Below are 22447 nucleotides of genomic sequence, written 5' to 3' on the forward strand. Positions count from 1 at the left end.
TAGGAAAAGTTTAATCCACTTGCACTGTTTTATGTTTACATGTTTGATGACAAACAGCCTTATGTTTATAAGTGACAGTTTTCCTGCTAAGTACCTGCATGTCATAAGCATTTGAATTAAAATTACCATATTGAAATCAAATCTGATGTTTTTTTCATTTTTTTTTTGGTGTGCGTTGGAAGAGGGGTAGTCTTATACGGCGAGTATATCCCAAACTCTATATTTTAACTGGAAAAGTTGGGGGTCGTCTTATACGCCCAGTCGTCTTATACGCCCAGTCGTCTTATATGCCGGAAAATACGGTAGATGCCTGTGCAGATAGTCTTCTAGTGGGATTTTCAAAAACACCTAAGGGCTGGTCCACACTAACCCCCCACTTCGAACTAAGATACGCAAGTTCAGCTACGTGAACAACGTAGCTGAAGTTGAAGTATCTTAGTTCGAACTTACCGCGGGTCCACACGTGGCAGGCAGGCTCCCCCATCGACTCCGCGTACTCCTCTCGCGGAGCAGGAGTATCGGCGTTAACGGCGAGCACTTCCGGGATCGATTTATCGTGTCTAGACAAGACGCAATAAATCGATCCCAGAAGATCGATTGCTTACCGCCGGACCTGGAGGTAAGTATAGACGTACCCTGAGACACTAACTCCCATTGAAAGCCCACGAAAGCTAATGCTGAAATAAATTTGTTAGTCTCTAAGGTGCCACAAGTACTCCTGTTCTTTTTGCGGATACAGACTAACATGGCTGCTACTTCGAAACTTAACTCCCATTGGTTTCAATTTATCATTCTCCTTCTCCTATCCACTCCATGATTTAGGGCTCAGTCCTGCAAGATACAGAGTAGAGACATGCCACCTGTCCTGAACCTGATGGGATCCGTCAGGTTTGGGTCCAAGCAACCCAGTCCTCTCAGGCTTGGGTCAGGTCATGTGGGCTCTGATCACCACCTCCTGCCTGTGGGGTCGGTGCCATGGCAGCTACTCCTATCAATCACACTACCTTGCAATGAGGTACATCATCTCTCTCACTCTGCAGCACACAGAGCTCAGCAAGGTCATGGGGCCAGCAGGAGCGAGGCACGCAGCTGCTGCTGTGCCGACTCCATGGGCAGGTGGCTGGAGACAGATTGTGGGCACAGGGCTTAGGAAGCAGGAAGTCCACACCAGCATTAGCCACAAGGATGAGGCAGCAGCACTGACAAGGGTTTGGGGGGGGAGGTGTCAGGTCCAGATCAGGTCAGGTCTGAAAAGAACTAGACACTGTCAGGTGGGGTTTGGTTTGGTAATGCTCGGGTTGGGTTCAGGTCCAGGCCAGGCTTTAAAATTAGGCCCGAGCAGACCTCTGATACTGAGCACTTGCTGTGAAGTGTTGAGTGCCCTGAACTTCTATTGATATTGGACAATCGAGCACTGGCAAATAGACAGTTCCTTAGCAAGGACAACCCGCATGCAACAACTGGATTCAGAGAAATTTTATTTGTTCATCTGGTTGTGCTATTCATGAACAAATGTTTTCATTTTTTTATTTGATTTTCTCCATTCTCCAAGACTTCAAAAATTATTAAAGCAGAAGGGCTTTTCCTCAATTTTTCTAAATCATTCACCTCTGGACTGTGGCAAATCATAGAAAGGTTCAGTGCAAAAAAAAAAAAAAATATATATATATATATATATATATTCCAGCTTGTCAATTAGTTAATAGGAGTTATGGAGTACTGAAAGTGCACTAAACTATAGCATTCACCACCACAAGCTCTGTAAAACAGTTTATGTATATTGTGTTCAGTGTATTACAGCAAGGGAGGGTATTATAGTTCAGTAGAAAACAACTAAAAATAATTGTTACCTATGAAGGTTCGAGATATACTATTTGAGGATAATATTTTAAATGCTAGACACATTCTTAAACACAAGAAAAAAGTTGTTTTTATATCTCTGTGATTTTTCCTGTGGTCCTTTGTGGGTAACCCAGATTCAAGGCCCTGCTCTGCATGATTCTGGGGTGGGTCTGTCTCTGATTTTGACCAGAAATTCCATCCTGGACCTGAAAACCTTCTCAATTATAGTTTCATCAAAACTGATACATTTGCACAAAAAGTTTGTTTCCACAGGTTGGAATTTTCTGATGAAAAACCATTCAGTAAAAAACTTCCCAACTAGTTCTAGTGAGGAAGGAAACAAACATAAGGAAATAGGGTATATAATTTTCAGCTGAAACAACTCTCAGCTGTGACACAATCTGAGGTCAGCACTCCAAATTATATAGAGATCTCATATTCCTTCTCAAGTCTTTTTTTAAAAAAAACATAGAAATATTGTATAAGCACAGTCTGTGAAAAATGACTGAAAATGTATTAGATGACATGCAAAACTTACCAGAGTGAATTCTGTGAGAAAGGGGGTCCCCCTAGAGGTTATAGTTTGTTAGCACTATTATGTTATTGACACAAGGTTACTGTAGTTCTCTTTTTGGATGCTGTGCATATCGTCTAGCATTGAAAGTTAGGTTTGCATCCAAAGAACTGAGCTCCTATTCATATAACTGGAACAGTAGCATTGTTACTTTGCTGGCTTCATGGTTTTCCTTGTGCCAACCTGGCAGAAAGCTATAGAACTGAAACAGAATTACATTTAGCTTCCTCAGTAATCCTGACAGAGTAAGCCCTGTCCCTTAAATCTTACATGAAGTATTGCTCATTTGTGTTCATTAAAAGAAGTAGAGAAAGACAGTTAGCACTAAGAGAGAAAACACATTGAATTCTGTTTAAGCACTGGGCATTGTGAAACATTTTTCATTTTTTCACCTTTTTTTTTGCATGCTGCTTTCAAAGATCCTTACATTTTCTTAGTCATACTGTATATAAAATATTTGAATTAATGAAGTATTCTCTATATCAACCAGATAAACATAGTATTTGTTAGAGAGTATGTGGCATATGTGTTCTGCATTTAAATGGTGTTTTCATAAATAGTTGTGTAAAGGGGATTGTATAGATTGTCTGCTTTTGAGGTTAATATCACTAGACTCGGTCTGAGAAATATATTATCTAGATTGCATGTAATGTCATCCAGAATTTCAGAGTTTTGGTAACTTCTTTCTTATCTAGTTATTGCTGAATGGGAAAATATGGTCATTTGTTTTATTGTTTTGTGTGTGTGTATGTGTGGGGTGGGGAGTAACATTAATTTTACCCAGAGAATTGTTTGAAATGTGGGGTTTGTATAGTGTCACCCAACTTACTTTTAGAAAGCTCAATATCTCCTAACAAGTTCAGCAAGCTATTGACTGCTTTTTGACCTACTATTGGATTTTTGCAGGTAATAGTACAAAATTCTAAAATTCATTGATTCCTTATTGCATAAAAGTTACCGGTATGGCCAATTCTGAGGTGGAACATGGCAGTTGTTTAACATTGCACAGCAACAGTGCCTAATAGTATTTCGGACAACTGAAAAATACAGTACCCAGATGAAACTTCAAAGAAACTGAAGAGAGGTATAATGTACGGTAGTTACCCAGACTGAAATTTGACTGGGACATCCAAGAGTGAGAACACCATTAAATCCCCTCAAAAACTGCATTTTTATACTCTATAACTTAACGGTTATCTTGCCCCAACTCTGGGGAGTTCCAGAGAGCTCTGGTCTGGGATGGGAGAGCTCTGCTCTCATTTGGTCAGTATGTCAAGGCTCTCCATTGCAAACCCTGAAGGCATGCAGTGCTTTTCTTTCTCCACTGAGCAGCAGTAGGGAGTGCCTGGGTGGCTCAGAAACACCCCAAGAACTCCTAGATTAACTCCAGCAGGAGATCATACAGACATGCTTCTGAGCTGTAAATTCAGGTACTGGTTGCTGTCGCTGGGGGGGACAGAGAAACGTGTCAAAGGAGAAGATGGAGACAATAAGTAACATAAGCAAAGGAGCAGGAGTATGAAGATACAATACCTCTTAGATCAGGTGAGAATGGATAGACACTCTTTCCCTTCTCCTCAAATAAATATTTTCACAAGAAACTCAGCACTTCACTGCCAAGCACAATTGATTACCATATTGATGTTATATGTTGGATCCCAGATATCTATGCAGCAGCAGGTCACTCTGCTTTGGTTCACTTAAAATGTGTTTTCCAGTAAGAGGCGCCTTCCAGTTTCAGTATATCCAATTTTTCACCCCATGGGAAAATGGCTTTCCACTATATCTTCACTGCAGTTGTTGTATTACCCTTATGTGTACACATGTAGTATAGGCAAATGTAAAGTCTGCGTATAAAATGAACAGAGAGAGAAAAGATCATTGTCCTGCAGTTACACACAGTGATTCCATTGCCCCAAATTTGGGATGTATGCGTTGCTCACAAGCAGTCAAACTATACGTGAATAGCAGGTCACTGCAGGTATATTTGGCTAAAATCTCTACATGACATTGCAGCGTCATGTAAATCTGTATATGTCATACATACTTCTGATAGATTTGAAAAATATTTTTGTTTTAAACATTTTATCCAGATTATTTTTATATCCTTCCACCTGTAAAACCAGGTGCCAGAGCTTAGAGGGACCTATTAACACAGGCAAAAACAACCTAAAATAGCTTTGCCAAGTATAAAAATGTCACAACTTTAAGTCTGATATCTCTCAACTCTGCAGGGAAAAAGTGAGTGCTTAGTCTATTGGGGATCTGGAGAATAATTACTTTCCATTGGTAAATAGCTCCTATTTTTAGTTCTGCTGAGATACATCATAACTTTTTTTGTTCATAAAAGATTGTGATATTTTAAATTAGATTGGAACTATGACTGGTCCAGGACTAACTATTGCTTGTCCTGGCCTTGGGTGTGTATCTTTATTTATTGGGGATGGGGAGGGAACATGCCCTTAGAAGTAGTGTTGGTTAATGAAATTAGTATCATATCTCTGCAGTACAAAATAGGGCTTCCAATTCCTCCGGGCCCTTTTTTCCATATCTGACTATGGTTTTCCATTTTGCATTTGTAACAGTCTGTCACCCAAATGCATTGGCTTATACCTGAGTCTTAAAACACCTTCAGCTCTGATACCGATTGAAATGGTCAGCATACAAATGAATCAAATAGAATTTCAAATTCTCAAATTCACAAACTAAAAGAAATGTGATTGAAGAACCTTAAGAACCCTTGCAGACACCTGGATAATGACATCCATGAGCATTGGAACAAATAATAGTAAGGCACCACAAAGCAAGAAGCAAATTGACTTGAAAAAATAATAGGCTTGATTTTTTTTTTCTTCTTTTTGGATAATCTTTTTTTTCCCCATAGGATTTTAGAGAATGAGCAGTAAAGGTCTCTTGTATATTAACTCTAACTCCATGTGACTGGTATTTTTTATCAGTTGCTGAGCAACGGTCATACTCTGAATTTTAAAACTCATTAGCAATCTGAGCAGGCTGGCATTTGGCAGCTGCTATTTGATTTTGTTTGGAGGGGAGACAGGAGACATTCAACTTGTTGTTATCTTGCTTCTTTTAATAAAGTCACATGGTATTTTAACCACATTTTCAAAAGTTGAAAAGAACTTTTTATTCATGTAACTCACTAAGCTTTGATCATGCTCATGTGCTCGTATAACCACAGCACATGAGCCAAGTTTCAAAAGTTTCAAAACAATATGTACCTAACATTTTTCTGAAGTGGTTTAGTTGTTAGCAATGGCTGAAGTACCTTTATTTATATCCATCTATCATGCAAGCTTCTCTCAAAGTGCTCTGCCAATGTACCTCATCCATGACTGACAGCACTTTAGTTAGTATTCCAGTTGTGGGGCTCCTAATAGAAGGAACTGCCAATTGTTATAAACCTTTCTATATTGCACAGTGGTAATGTGATGCAGCCACACATCCACAAGGAACTCATTTCACTTGTGATTTAAGATAGTTAGTGATTGGCAAACATCAAAAGTGCTGGTAATGCGTTCAACCAAATTTAAATCCTTGTTGCAATTTAGAACTGCTGAGTTTTAAACCATCAGGGAATCTGAGCGTATGTATAATGAAAGACAAACAGCAACAGACCTTTCACTGTAGCAGTGCTACCAGATGCCAGTATAATACTGCTTTGCTGAATCACTTTCATTAGCGCCAGTTGTAGTATGACTTTTTCAGAACCCCTAAAGGTGACTGACATGATAGTGAAAAAGTAAAAATAGTGTTCAACATTCTCTGGTGGTTGCCTTAGGCATCTCTCTTGTTCTAGAAGTCTCATTATTTGAGTCAGATTTTTTTCACGTGATTCTGTTGGTCAGAGGCGTTCTATTTCTTTTTATTATTTATATTAATTATAATTTAATATTTATATTTTAGTAGCACCCAGAGGGCCCAGTCAGAATGGCTCCTTTGTGCTAGGCATAATACAGACCAATATGAAGACATGATCCTCTGCTGGTCATGATCCCCAGCTGGTATAAATCAGTTTAGCACCATAGGAGATAATTTACACCAGCTGAAGATCATGGTCTTTGTCCTGAAGAGCTTACAATGACCAGAATGTTTAAGGAATCTATGTAAGAGCAAAACACAAATGGGCAAAAAACCTGTTAGTGCAACTTTCTTACAAAAAGCATCACTTCTGTGAAATGGATCAGGGTCAGATACGTGGTGCTACAAGTAGTAGAATTAATGGTCTAGCATAGTGTTAGTGTGATAACCAAGGAAGAGGAAACTGTCATGCTGCCTGAGTAGCTTACATCCAAGAGTGCCCAACTTAGGTCAGACTGTCAGAAAAAGGGCAGATACCAAGCCAGTCACAAAAGTGCACTCCTGAATTATGACATTAGTCTTATCATAGAGGCACAGACAGTCACCCTTAGACTCCCCAGCCTCTCTTTGCCACCAGACAAACTGGTCTTATGACAACGAGGAGTCTAGTGGAATCTTAAAGACTAACAGATTTATTTGGGCATAAACTTTTCTGGGTAAAAAAACCCCCACTTCTTCAGATGCATTTTAGCCACAAAAGCTTATGCCCAAATAAATCTGTTAGTCTTTAAAGTGCCACCTCATTGTTTTTGTGGATACAGACTAACACGGCTACTCCTCTGATACTTGGTCTTATGACGAAAATTTATTAAAACCAAAATTCACCACATATTAGGTTACTTCCAGACCCAGAGGGACAGTCACTTACCCCAGGTCAAGGTATACTGCAGATCACACCAAAGACAATCTTGTAGTCAGTCCTTTGGTAACTAAACTATAGATTTATTGGCTAAGAAAAAAGAGAGAGAGCGTTATTGTGGTTAAAGCAGATAAACTACATTACAGGTGGATTAGAGTTATAGTCCAAATGATAGCAGAGATGTAGTAATCTGCCAGTCTCTTAGAGACTTTTCATAAGTTCCTCAGGACTTCCCCAAATGGCTTTTTGGGGACCTTTGTCATTGCATCTAGAACCCCCCTGTCTGCATTCAGATGGATCAAAGGTGCAGAATCACTCCCAGTGTTCTTTCTTATAAGTGAAGATGGCCTACCAATTGTCCTTAGCCCAGCATGTGTCCATAGACTTCCCATTGTGGAAGAAACAAGGAACCCCTCTTTGATGTTAGCCTTCTATTTCCCATGCATACACAAATAATCCAGTTACACTGATTTACATAAGGCAATTGCCAGCCATTCATTATAAAAGGGATAGATAAGTGAAGACAATACAGGTACTATTCATTAGTTTCATGCAGTGTATACACATCTTTGATCTTAAGGTTAATTAAGTACAGGATACAAACATGAAAAAGGACCTGGCAACAAGAAGTTAATGTACTTACTTTAGTACACATTAAACAGGATACATATACAATGTAAATAGCATTCAGCTGGTTACAGACAAATGTCATCAATAACATTAACATTCAACAGACAAGTGGACAGGGACACTTAACACTAACTTGAGCTCCTGACCTGAGCTCAGCTAGCTGCTAGCGCCACAGAAGTGATTACAGTTTTGAGACTGTCAGAAAGATGTTAGTTTTGCAGCATTCTGCAATTCTTATTTTATCTTAGAAAGTGAAGCTAACAGCCATTGCTGTTCTCATTATATTTTTAATCTTAATGATGTTATCAAATTTTACTGCATATGATAGCTTCATTTTTATTAGTGTAATTCATTTCTATAGTCAATATTTTTATTGAGAAATGAAAATGGTATGAAATTAAGCCAACTCATTATTTGGAAGTTTAAGATTATATATATGATTATACGGTCCTCTTTACTGGGAATGCCATATGTGAAAGAGATTAAGAAAGTAAAAAGATTTGGCTGTAATCAAACAAATATAACTGCATGTATGTAAAATACCCAAGAAGGAGTAATGCATTTATTTCTGAAAGAGGACATGTTAATTACAATGTGCCAGATTGCCAGTTTATTTGAATTTGGAGATGCCTCAAACTTGTCCAGATTCTTACTTTTCTGATGATTTTCTAATAACACCAAGAGCCAGCATTAAACAAAGAGCCAAAAAGAAAAAAGAAAAAGAAAGAAAGAAATCAGCAAAATGTGTGCTATGCCAATGCCCCATAGAGCTCCCTGGAAGGCAGAAGGAATATACCCACTTCTTAAGAGTGATGCAGAATGTTCTTTCTGCATGACTGGGCAGTGATCCTGCCTCCTCACACCCTTTCCCATCCCCACGTGGATGTCTATTCTAGCAGGGAGCAGTCTCTGCATTCATGAGTGCTGAAATGGCAGTTGTTTCTGTGCCTTTATAGTAATACCCATTATTAGTGGGAATCCAAATTGAAGGGAATATAAGTGCAGACAACTTTCAGTTGTCTGTGGCAAAATTATATTTCTCTACACACACATTTTGGGGGGAGGGATAGCTCAGTGGTTTGAGCATTGGCCTGCTAAACCCAGGGTTATGAGTTCAATCCTTGAGGGAGCCACTTAGGGATCTGGGGCAAAAGCAGTACTTGGTCCTGCTAGTGAAGGCAGGGGGCTGGACTCAATGACCTTTCAGGGTCCCTTCCAGTTCTAGGAGGTAGGATATCTCCATTAATTAATTTATTTTATCTTTTTTCCTAACACTACCGCATATCTAAAATTGTATTAATTTAGAAAATTATTCATTTGGTACAGTCTGACTTTAGTGCACATTAACTAAAATTAAATACCTATGAGAAGCAATCATTCAGAGTGGTGTATTTATATAACTAGGTAGTTAGAGATGGCTATAGATATAAACTGTGTTGCACTAGTACTGGATATGGTTATGGGAGTTTTATTTTCATTCTTATTACCTAAATTCTCAAAACTAGGCTGACTGAACAATGTTCCTTTTTGGAAGGTGAAGCTCAGCTCTGCCCTCAATGGGTGATTGTGCCTAACATGTGCAGTCTGGTCCATTGTGTGTGTGTGTGTGTGTGTATCTGCAGAATTAAGCAATTGCTGCAGAATACATATTGTGCAAATAGCTTTGCTACTAATAACTGCATACTTGGGCGAACTGAACAGAAAAGCCACATCACCTTTTATTTTGCCATTAGGACAATATTAATGCTGATTTAGATGACTGGCTAGCCTGTTCTGAAGAAAGAGGGGAGGGTGCTACTGGCAAAATGTTTCCTTTTGAGAAATAATGATGTATACTTAATTTTAGAGGAACATATTATACTGAAGAAATCTACAATTCAAATAAGCCTTGCACCATTTCTCAAGAGTACTAGGAATTTTTAAAAAAATACCTCTGTCATCTCAGGAAACTTAGATTTAAAAATAATCTCCATAGCAGTGGAAATTAGATGGGTAGGCTCACTATAGTCTTTTCTTTTTTCCACTTTAGAAAAAACATTCCATAATTTGACATGATTGGCAGTCTCTGCACAAGAAAGGTGGAATGGAATAGCAGGCCTGTTTGCAGGTCAAGAAACAAGGTGTTAGGAAGCTTGCACTGTTCATGCCTGTACTATGCTTGGCTCAGGCAGTGCTGTTAGTCCTATACTTTAATGAACACTACATTCACTGACAAAATGTAGAAGAAGAAGTAATGAAAAAGAGGCTGGATGGAGAATTCCAGGCACTGGAAATGTGATAAAGATCCTTTCACCTCAACTTTTATTTCACACTAAAAGTGAGTCTTGTTACAGATAAAGAAAGTCTCTGGTTTGAATCCAGCCTAAGTCAGAAATTTCTATACATCTTAATATGTGTTTCCTATTCAGTGGCTACATATAATGAGTTGTTGGTCCCACTTGATAATGGACAGGTGTGAAAAAACATATCACAATTAACACCCTTTTTAGCAGTCCCAACGGAGAGAACAAGGACTGAATGGTCATAGATATTGAATTATGCTTTCATTCTCAAGACAAAGTTCATGCACATTGTTGGTTCATTGTGCAAATATACTTTCTTCATTCAGGGTGCATATGTTCTGTGAATAAAGAATTCTTCATTCTCCAGTGCGTTCAGTCTGACACCTTTCATGAGTATTAAAAAGTGGGCGTGTGTATGCAGTGAGGAAATAAAACCTGTTTAGATTAACACCTTCTGGTTCAACATATATAAATCTGACATCCTTTTGAAATTCTATAAAGGGATAAACAGACTCTATTTTAAGCATATCAAAAACCTGAATACTTTAAAATATACTTGTTAAATGAATAGTTTTATTAATGTTGATCATTGTTTAAATAATATATTACGCCCCTGGTAGCTAATGTGCAGATTCACCACCTGGGACAGTCCAAATAAAACCCATAAGCTAAGGTTTAGGTCTATGTACCTTTCCTCAGGGAAGGTTTATTAGTTAACAGACAACAGGCTGAAAGTCTCACAAAACATTTAGGAGCAGGGACCTTTCCCTTTCTGCAATCGGGAAGGGGAAAGATACATCTTCTCCTTGATGATCTTTCCTGACTTTTAGGGAGAGTCCAGTCCTGGGTCCTGCTTATACAACTGACTCTTCTAGCAGCTAGTAAGTTCTCCTGTGACTCAAAAGGGATACCAGAAAGAGTTTTGTCCGTCTCATTATCATTATTATTGTTATTGTGTTTACAGCATGCTGGGTGCAGTACATAAGAACATGGCTTCTTGTTGACCTTACTGTCTAAATAATAATTGGCCAAGTTATGGAGGCCTTATGCTCAATTTGCTGCCATTTCTTTGTCTGTATGTCTGTCTGCCTGTCTTTAACACAATAGCTCTTGAATGGTGCATCTGATCCATTCCAAAATTTCAGATAATGTTCTAAGCTTCAATGGCCAGAACCCTATTGATTCTGGGGAAAACTGGAAAATCAAAAGTGGGAGATGTATGGAGCCTGTGCTGTCTGATTGGCAAAGCCACAACTTCAAGCACCTCTGCAATTGTCTGTAGATCAAAGAACTTTTTGATGGCACCCATTAACACCACCCAGCATAATAATTTCATCTCTGCTCATCTTCTCAATAGAGTTTAACTAGTTGCCATTCTCACACCTGGTCCACTTTATTTCCCAGGCAAATAATAATGGTGGGAAGGGGGGATAAAATAGGGGCATTCATGCAGCCCCTGGCATTGAGAGAATATTGGGGTAACCTGGTATAGGAGGGAGGGGGAAGAAGGGCTTTGGGAACACACACAGGTCCCCTGCCATGGGATTGGGGGGAGAATGAAGGGCCTTGTAATAGGGGAAGTAAGAAATGGGGGCCCCCCTGGCAGGGGGAAAGGTAGGAATGGGTGGCATACAGAGCCCCTGCTCTAGGGGACAATGGGGATGGAAGACACAGAAAGAAGGCAGAATAGGGATACACACAGAACTTCTGGCATAGGGAAATAGGAGATACAAATGAACCCTTGGAGAGAAGAAATGGAAGGAGTTGCCGGGACTCCCTGGAATATAGACGAATGGGAGAGTGGCACACAGGGACTTTGTAGGGTGGATGGAAGAATGCAAGGAGCTCCTGATATGAATATTCAGAAATGAGTAAGATTTGAAGCCAGTGGGGTCACACAGTTGTTTCTGAGGGCAGAATTGAACTACTCACATGAGTTAAATGTTGTGCAGAGCTTATCTTTAGCCTCTATCCCAGTGGTGGGCAACCTGCGGCCCTGGGCCGCATATGGACTATCAGGGTAATCCGCTGGCAGGCCGCGAGACAGTTTGTTTACAGTTGCACTGCCGCCCGCAGTTCCCAATGTCCGCAGTTCGCCGTTCCCGACCAATGGGAGCTGCGGGAAGCGGCGTAGCTCCCTTTGGCTGGGAACGGCGAACCACAGCAACAGAGCTTCGGGCAGCTGTGCAACTGTAAACAAACTGTCCCGTGGCCTGCCAGCGGATTACCCTGACAGGCCGCAGATTGCCCACTGCTCTATTCTGTACGCACCTGTGAATGTTCTTAACTCAGAGTGTGAGTATTTGCATTTGCAAAATCAGGCTCTGATTTGTCAGCCATAGAGATCTTTTGTTATCTCTGATTTCTTTTTGTTCATAAAACTCCTTTTTCCTGAAGCATTTAATCTAATTAAACTAATAACAAACATTAGTAAGAGGAACTTGTGTAAGAAAAAAATTACAGAAGCGAAGAAAACCTATTAAGTACTACACGTAGTAAGGAAAAATCAAATTACAAATACAAAATAGGGAATAACTGACTGGGCATAGTACTGCAGAAAAGGATCTGGGGACTATTGAATATGAGCCACAGATTGACACAAATTGAATATGAGCCAACGTCAGGATGCCGTTGTAAAAAAAGGCTAATAATATTCTGAGGAGTAATAACAAAAGTGTTGTATGTAAGACACAGGAGTTTATTGTTCCACTCTACTCAGCACTTGCGAGGCCTCTGCTGGAGTGTTGTGTCCAGCGTTGGATGCCACGCTTTAAGAAAGAAGTGAACAATCTGTGGAGAATCCAGAAGAGAACAACAAAAATGATAAAAGACTTAGGAAAGCCTGACCTCTGAGGAAAGGTTAAAAAAGCCAGAGTATATTTAGTCTTAAGAAAAGCAGACAAAGTGGGAATCTGATAACAGGCCTTAACATATTTGAAAACTGTTATAAAAGAATAGTGAACAATAATTCTCTGTGTCCACTGAAGGTATGACAGGAAGTAATGGATTAACAAGGGAGGTTTTGGAATTTCCTGTTTTAAGAGTAGGTTGGACAATCACCTGTCAGGGATGGTTTAGGTCAGTGGTCTGAAACCTTTTTATGCACAAGATCACTTTTTGAATTTAGGATCAACCCAGGATCTACCCTGCCTCTTCCCCGAGGCCCCCCCACCCCACTCATTCCATTCCCCCCCCCCTCCATTGCTCGCTGTCCCCCACCCTCACTCACTTTCATGGTCTGGGGCAGGGGATTGGGGTGCAGGCTCTGGGCTGTGGCCAAGGGGTTCGGAATGTGGGAGGGGGCTCCGGGCTGAGCTGGGGCTTGAGGTGCAGGAGTGAGGGGTGCAAGCTCTGGGAGGGAGTTTGGGTACAGAAGGGGGCTCCAGGCTAGTGCAGGGGATTGGGATGCAGGAGGGGGCTTTGGTCTGGGGCAGGGGGTTAGGGTGCAGGAGAGAGTGCGAGGTACAGGCTCGGTCTGGGACATGCTTACCACAGGCGGTTCCCAGTCGGCGGCGCAGCAGGGCTCAGCCAGGCTGCCTGCCTTCCCCAGCCCCATGCCACTCCCAGAAGCGGCTGGCTGCTAGCATGTCCCTGCGGCCTCTGGGGGGAGGGAGGCAGCGGGTCTCCATGCACTGCCGGTGCCTGCAAGTGCTGCTCCCGCAGCTCCCATTGGCCGGGAAACAAAAATACCTGGGGTGGGGGAGACACAAACAGTCTGAGCCCCGCTGCTCCAATCCTGAAGATTGACCCACCACACCCCCTGCTCTGGTCCTGGGGACTGACTCAGCCCCAGCTACTGCTCCAGTCCTGGGGACTACCTCAGCCACTTCTCTGGAGGCGGAGGACTGACCCAGCCCCCAGCTGCTGCTTCCACACTGGCCATTACTCCTGCGTGGGGGGCTGCTCCTGCAGCCAGGGCTGAAGCCAAAGAAGTTACGGAGGTCTGTTAAAGATACAGAATCCGTGACCTCTGTGACACAATCGTACCCTTAATGATGATCTTTTATTTTCCCATCTTCCATCATGTGTATAAATATCTGTTGTTGTATTTGTTTTTATCATTGTTACAGTCAATAGATTATTCTTACATTTTGTTCTGAAGGCAGGGAGATTCATGATCAGTAGGTGGGAAGTTTCGGATTCATGGGTCAGCTAGCAAAAAATTGTCTCTCTTACTATCATGTGGCTTGCTCGCTGAACCCTCTGTGCTGCTTCGAAGTATTGTTCTACCCTGTCATTCACTGTCAATTTTTAATTTTCAAAAAAAAAAAAAAATAGTAGGTGACTCAGTTTGTCAAAGCCAGTATATCATTTTATTGTTTGGCTATGGACAGGACATACCTGTGAATATGTTCATTCTTAAACCAGAGACACTAGTGCTACAGGGTTAACACTCTTCCTCTTGCAAAAAACAAGATGGGGATTTTCATGTCTCCGAGGTTAATACTGCAATCTTACATCTCCTTCATCTATGGTATATGTGCCTGTTACCACCATACTGAAACAGTGGTCCAGTATTCAGAAGGAAGAGTGCAATCTGCTGAGTCAACCAACACCACTTCTTAAACACAATGGGCATCTTTAAAAGGGTCCAAATGTTAACTATTCTGCCAGTTCTACTATTAAAGAATTGACCAGGCTCAGCTCTGTTTACGTGGTGAGTTCTGAAAAAGCCCATTTGCAGTTGGTTCTGTCTATAAAATGGAAGCAGCCTAATATTTACATGAACAAAAATAATATATTCAATATCTAATATTTGTCTAAAAAGCTTTGAGCTATTTTTGGTTTATATAAAAATGTTATATTGAAAGCTGTGAACTCAAAAGGTCTGAGTCACTTTGGTTGTGCTCTTTGTTCTATCCAATTAATTTATTTACATGAAAATGCTTGCGGCCTCGTATAGCAATATATATTCCCTGCAATCTTCAGATGTTTAAATTTGTGTTACTTTTCATTCCCCCTCCCCCATCCCAGCTCACATGGAAGAGCAGGGAGAGGGGCTCGGTCCCAGGCAGAGGGGCAGGTCTCCCCCAGATCCCAGCACACACATGAAAGGGGAGAATTCAGGACTGATTGCCCCCTCAACCCTTAAACCCTCACCTTCTTCTGCTACCCCTCCTATTTTCTAATCCCTCCTGTCCTCTCTCCTCCCACTCTCCCTAATCACTACTCCTTCCCACGTACCTAAGCCCCTCTTCCCTTCCCTACCATCCATTCCCATTCAACTCCCTCCCATAATATCCCCATCTCTCACTGCAGAGCCAAACCACTCTCCCCGTATTATTCCCACCTGCTCTTGCACTTGTGATCACCCCAAAAATAGTTTAAACAACTTCTGAGTAGCTGCTGTACTCAGCTCACATTTTTTTAAACACAATAAAACACTCACACAAAAACCCACCTTGACAGAGGCAGATATTTCCTGGATGTTTACAGTTCATTTTCTGATTCATGCCAAGGGTAGATTTCAAAGTTATTAGAATCTGTGAAATTAATGAAACGTTGTTTGTGGGCGGGGTGTGTGTGTGTTCTGGAGACTGTATTTCCAATGACCTTCTCAAATGACCCCACATTTGCATCACTAGCCCTATCCTATGCTGTCATGAGGCATAGCAAATTTCTAGACAATCTGTGTAAGTGTAAATATGTGTGCATACTTGGCTCCTTGTGTCGGTGCTGTACACACAAACTCAGAGTGCTTGTGTTGATGTAGAGTGTGGTGCATCATAGGTAGGTATTCCAGTGTGCAACCTGCTACTGTCCCATGCACTGTCTTTTGGGAAGTTTTGGCAATGCATGGTGGGGCGGAAATGAGTCACAAAGGGATGACTGAGAGTCTGGGTTCAATTTCCCATTGTGCCACTATCTCCATCCCATTATGATATCAGTGGTTATCAGTCATGCTGGAAGGGCATAACGAGTGGGGTCCTGCAGGGATCAGTTCTGGGTCTGGTTCTGTTTAATATCTACATCAGTGATTTAGATAATGGCATACAGAGTACACTTATAAAGTTTGCGGTTGATACCAAGCTGAGAGGGGTTGGAAGTGCTTTGGAGGATAGGATTAAAATTCAAAATGATCTGGACAAACTGGAGAAATGGTCTGAAGTAAATAGGATGAAATTCAATAAGGACAAATGCAAAGTACTCCACTTAGGAAGGAATAATCAGTTGCACACATGCAAAATGGGTAATGACTATCTAGGAAGGAGTACTGCAGAAAGCGATCTGGGGGCCATAGTGGACCACAAGCTAAATATGAGTCAACAGTATAATGCTGTTGCAAAAAAAGCAAACATCATTCTGGGATGTATTAGCAGAAGTACTGTAAGCAAGACGCGAGAAGTAAATTCTTCAACTCTACTCTGCGCTGATTAGGCCTCAACTGGAGTATTGTGTCCAGTTCTGGGCACCACATTTCACGAAAGATGTGGACAAATTGGAGAAAGTCGAAAGAAGAACAACAAAAATGATTAAAGGTCTAGAAAACGTGACCTATGAGGGAAGATTGGAAAAATTGGGTTTGTTTAGTCTGGAGAAGAGAAGACTGAGAGGGGACATGATAACAGTTTTCAAGTACATAAAAGGTTGTTACAAGGAGGAGAGAGAAAAAATGTTCTTCTTAAACTTTGAGGATAGGACAAGAAGCAATGGGCTTAAATTGCAGCAAGGGTGGTTTAGGTTGGACATTAGGAAATACTTCCTAACTGTCAGAGTGGTTAAGCACTGGAATAAGTTGCCTAGGGATGTGGTGGAATCTCCATCACTGGGGCTTTTAAGAGCAGGTTGGACAAACACCTGTCAGGGATGGTCTAGATAATACTTAGTCCTGCCTTGATTGCAGGGGACTGGACTAGATGACCTCTCGAGGTCCCTTCCAGTTCTATGATTCTATGTCATCTATATTCCATACTTTTTACACCTTTTTAAAAAATCTGATGAGCCTGCACAGCCCTCCTCACTGTCCACCCTCTCTGACAGAAGTATGGAGCCTGCACAGCTCTGCACTGTTATTATAAGTGTTGCAAGCACAGGATGCAGGATACTCCAGTATTTGCAGAGCCATAAGAAGAATTGAATCACCAGGTAACATGATGATTACTTGGAGAACCAGTTCAAGGTTGTTGATGGCATTCCTGTAACAGCTGCAGATGGTGGACCATCGCTTCTGGGACTGAGAAATGAGCACTGACTGGTGGGATCATGTCATAATGCAGGCTTGAGATGACAAAAGTGGCTGCATAACCTTCAGATGTGCAAGGCCACATTCCTTAATCTATGTGCTGAGTTCACTCCAGATCTCCAGCACAGGGACACTAAAATGAAAACTATACTGGCAGGGGAGAAGTGAGTGGTGATATCACTGTGGAAACTTGCAACACTGGATAGATACCAGTCAACGTGAAATGATTTTGGAGTTTGAAAATCCACTGCGGAGGCCATTGTCATGCAAGCATGCAGGGCCATTAATCATCTCCTGCTACACAGGACATGTGCAGGACATAATGGATGGATTTGCAGCAATAGAGTTCCTGAAATGCAGTGGAGCAATAGATGGCCCAGTGTCCTTATTTTGGAACCAGACCACCTTGCAATAGCGTACATAAACAGAAAAAAATTACTTTTCTATGTTTATAAAAGCATTGGTGGATCACCTGGGATACTTCACCGACATCATTCAGGACTGGCCAGGAAAGGTGCATGATGCTTACATCTTTAAGGACACAGGACTGTTCAGAAAGCTGCAAGCAGGGACTTTCTTTCCTGACTGACAGAATACCTTTGGCAATGCTGAAATGCCAGTAGTGATCCTGGAGGACCGAGCCTGCTTCTTGCTCCAGGGCCTTGATGCTGTACGCAAGCCATCTCGAATGCATGAAGGAGAGATTCAAATGCTGGTTATGCAGGTTCAGAATGACAGTTGAATGAGCTTTTGGTAGATTGAAGGGTTGCTGGTGTTGTCTATTCACAAGATTGATCTTAGTGAAAAAAACCCACCCCTATGTTTATAGCTGCCTGTTATGTCCTGTGAAGCAAGGGGGTAAAGTTGCCTGCAGTGTGAAGGGCAAAGTGGAGTGGCTCTCTGCTAAGTTTGGTCAGACACAAAGGCTATTAGAAGAGCTCAATGCAGAGCTATAGGGAGGCTTTGAAAGAGCAATTTAACAGTGAGAGACAGTAATGTGTTGTGTGTACTGTGCTCGACCTGGCCCTGCTGTTTGGGGGCTCTTAGGAATTGTGTGGTGCTTGGGGTACATCTATGAATTTAATACTGACAATGCACCTATTAATGTTGCACATTTATGATTATTACACTCTTTGTCCCTGATCCTGAGTTGTGTCACACAGTTCAATAACAAATAAGAGTATTTAATAACTGCTAGGCATTCTGCCACATATACTGTGAACTAATAAAGATGAATTATTTTACAAATATAATTTTATTCAGTAACAAAACTAGTGCTAAGAAAAATCTGTGCAATTTACAAGCATGTACATTAAAAACTTAATAAATTAATAGAAGAGAACTTAACAAGGGGAAAGAAAATTCATGTCCATTTTAGCTATGGATATATCTACCATGGCTTTCAGAGGTCTGTGTATGTGAAGCTATGGCTGCCCGTTATGTTCCCAGGGCTGGAGGGATAGGGGTAGAGATGTGGCCCCTGATACCACATGCATCATTGAGGGGAGGCATGGGGAGGTGACATGAACAACAGAGAGAGATGAGCCTGTGATTGTTGAATCTGTGGGTCCACAAGAGTCTGCAGCCTCTGTGTTAGCTGCCGGAGAAGCCACATTATGGAGACGTTAGATGTTGGAGAAGCCCTACTGTATCTCCTCTCTTTTGCCTGATGGGATTCCAGGGCCATTCTCCTGTCCACTCTTTCCTTCTCCAAGCTGTTCACAGTGTTCACTCTCCAGGCCCTTTGCTCAAGGTCTGATGCAGCACTGGCTTGCAGGATCTTATTAAACATGTCATCCCAAGTCTTCATCTTTTTCCTCCTTATCTGGCTTAGGCATTCCAAGGGTATGGAGAACCCCTCAAGGCCACAACAAAGGCAGTTGCAGATAAAACACACAGAAGTACTATTCTCCATATAGTCACAATGGAAAGTAAAAATTAAGATTCAGAACTCCTTTCCCTTGTTTCCCTAAAGTTTTAAACAAGACATGCTTATGGACATTTCTGCTTTGGAGTGCTTGAGCATGGTGCAACTCTCAGCACCAGCCCTGGTGAGTATGGCCCAACAGGGGTGAGAGAAATGAGAAAGGAATTGCTCAGTTGTATGAAACTGAGTATAGGGCAATGGCCCTGAATACTGGTGGTGATTTTAGCTGATATCTCACTCTTGAGGGGAACAAAGGCAGAAAGAGCACAGCTGCTGCCAGAGTCCTGAAGCCGCCTGGGTTTGCATGCTGCTAGCCTGTGTACTGCAATGGTGCCTGCCAAAGTTATTGCTGACTGGCATGGGAAAGTGTCCTACCGCAGAGGAAGGAATAATGCTGCCATCCCTAGAAATCTTTGTGAGAGGACTGCAGAGTACCTCCATGAACGTTTCATTAAGGTCTCTCAGGAGGAGTCAAGGACATCCTTGTGTATGTAAACAAACTTCTATGCCTGACCCCATTGCCTATTTCTACATTCAAACATGCTTGTTCTAAACTTCCCACTCAGTTCCTTGCTCATATGGAGGGGATAGGGAGAGGGATTCACACATCCCAAGAAAGGCAAGACCCCCACAGGACCTAACTCACATGAGGGGCACAGAAATCGGGAGTCAGACCACCATGGATGGTTAGGGGCTCTCCAGAGCCTGGCACATACATAGAGGTAGGGACTCAGATGCCCACCCCCCAGATAGGCATGCCCACTCCAAAACTGGCTCACATGAGTGGGGCAGAGAAGGGTGCTGGCAGATTGGGGGTCCCCAGATTATGGCATACACATAGAAGGGGAATATGTGGCTGACAGGCATCTCTGCCCTATTTTCCCCCAGTTCTCATCACTAACCTCCATGTCTAACTTGCCAGGGTCCCATCACTTGAAAACCCCAACTCCTCTCCACCTCATCTCACATTCTATTCCACTCCAATGGCTCTTCCCTCCCAGCATGCATCTTCTTATACAGTTTACTTTTTCTTAGACAAATAGTTTCAAAATTTCTGAATATTCTGCTGTACTGAGATTACATATCCCCCAAATAAACCCTACCCTCTTTGACAGAAGTAGATGGGAACAATATGCCTGCTTTTTTTTTTTTTTTTTTTTTACTTCAGATTTCTACCCTGGTTTGGATTTGGATTTACAGTACCAGGGATGATTGTCAGATTTGATAACCATAAAATGCCATCAGAGTGATCCAGGTCTTGTGACATAGAGGTAGTTTTCCAGATAGTTAATTTCTCTCTCTGCACATGTGCAGTGTAATCCATTAGGTGTGTGAATAAGTGCATGAGCCTTAGAGAAAGTCTACACTACAAACTTACATCGATATAACTACATTGCTCAGGGGTGCAAAAAATCCACACTCCTAACCAGTGCAGTTATGCCCACCTAACTCCAGGTATAGACAGCACTATGTCAACAGGAGGGCTTCTCCCACTGACATAGCTACTGCCTCCTGTGGTGATGGATGAACAGAAGCTCTCCTGTCAGTGTAGTATCATCTTCAGTGAATCACTACAGCCACTGCACTGCTGCAGCATTTTATGTTTAGATTTGCCCTTAGTGAGTCTAACTGAAGAAGCAAACTCTGTTTCAAATAAAATTTTAATTTGATTTTCCCCAAAGGGCCGGTGGGTGCAATGCACTCTATTGGGGTAACCCTTGAGTGTTTCAGACCCTGGTGCAATGAGCTGATCCCGGGTTTGAACTCTTATCTGAGGGGGGAGACACAAAATGTCAATTTTAAGAAAAGCTGTTTTTTTCCCCGGGGGCGGTATCTGGAGTACCCGTTGGTTAAATGGTTTAGTTCACAGACTATAGTCCGCACCCCTAAAATGCACACCAAATTTTTGGGGCAATCTGATTAACCGTATGGATTTTAGAGGATTTAGAACAATTGAGCTTTTAATGGAAAGGTTCTCTTAACCTTTATTATAGCAGAGCCATCACTCTCCTATAATATAGACGCTCCCCTTAAATCCAACAAACCCTTCAATGTATATGTATAACATTTTGGAAAGTTAAATATGATTCCTAAAAGAAGACTTGAAGAAAAAAATGTTTTAGGATGGTGGAAGTAATCAAGAAATATAATTCCAGTACAATACACAGGCGCAAACTTTCCAATGTGCTAGGGCGGGGGACTCAACCCCTGTGTGTGCCCTAGGCCCTGCCCTCACTCCACCCCTTCCCCCAAAGCCCCACCTTGCCCTGCCTCTTCCCAACACCACCTCGCCTCTTCCCATCCCGCCTCTTCCCATCCCATTCCACCCCTGAGCACGCACTGCCCTCGCTCCTCTCCCTTCCCCCCAGCACTTTCTGCACGCCATGAAACAGCTGATCATGGCAGGTGGGAAGCACAGAGAGGGAGGAGGAGGCACTGATTGGCGGGGACAGCTGGTGGGCGAGAGGAGTTCGGGGGAGGTGGAGGGCTGATGGGGGGGGGTCTGCCAGTCGGTGCTCAGCACCCACCATTTTTCCCCCGGGGGGTGTTCAAGCCCCAGAGCACCCATAGAGTTGGCATCTATGATACAATATATCAAAGGATCTCTTGCACTTGTAATGTAAGCAATCGTGTGGATATTTCACTAAAAGAATTACAGGCAGTCACTAAAAAATGGACATGGATATACTGTAGAGTTCAGCAAAGTGTGGCCAAGGTCATGAATGTCCTAAATAGTAAAGAGCAACACCTTACATTTTACATGAACCAGAATGGGGAACCAGTATAGTGAGCAAGAGTTTAGCTTGGCACAATGTATTTGGCCTTGACACTTCACTGGCAGTTCCATTTAAACAATCTGATATAAAAAATAATTGAACTGGAAGATAAGTGGTGTACCACATTTCTGTAGTCTGACCATGATACAATGAGAGCATGATCCTTCTTCTTTTGAACTCAAAGATATTTCACCATTGATTTCAATAGAAGCAGGCTCTTTATCTGTAGCACTGGCATTTTGAGTGCCGAGAGTGTTTATGTTGTAAAAAGAGCTGCTAACCTTGTATTTAACATGCTGCTCCAAATAAATCATCCAGTGTTTTTATAGATCTTTCTATTTTAAGAGCCTGACCATCAACAATTACCAAGTATCAGAGGGGTAGCCGTGTTAGTCTGAATCTGTAAAAAGCAACAGAGGGTCCTGTGGCACCTTTAAGACTAACAGAAGTATTGGGAGCATAAGCTTTCGTGGGTAAGAACCTCACTTCTTCAG

At 41.9% G+C, this 22447-nt stretch overlaps 1 protein-coding gene across 1 annotated transcript in view; it reads left to right on the forward strand.

Moving 5' to 3' along the window:
• Positions 1-22447, forward strand: part of LOC117875514 (CUB and sushi domain-containing protein 1-like) — a 1845931-nt gene that overhangs the window by 658365 nt on the left and 1165119 nt on the right. The window lies entirely within an intron of this gene.

This window comes from Trachemys scripta, chromosome 3 (assembly GCF_013100865.1).
Source record: "Trachemys scripta elegans isolate TJP31775 chromosome 3, CAS_Tse_1.0, whole genome shotgun sequence".
In the NCBI taxonomy this organism is placed as follows: Eukaryota; Metazoa; Chordata; order Testudines; family Emydidae; genus Trachemys; species Trachemys scripta.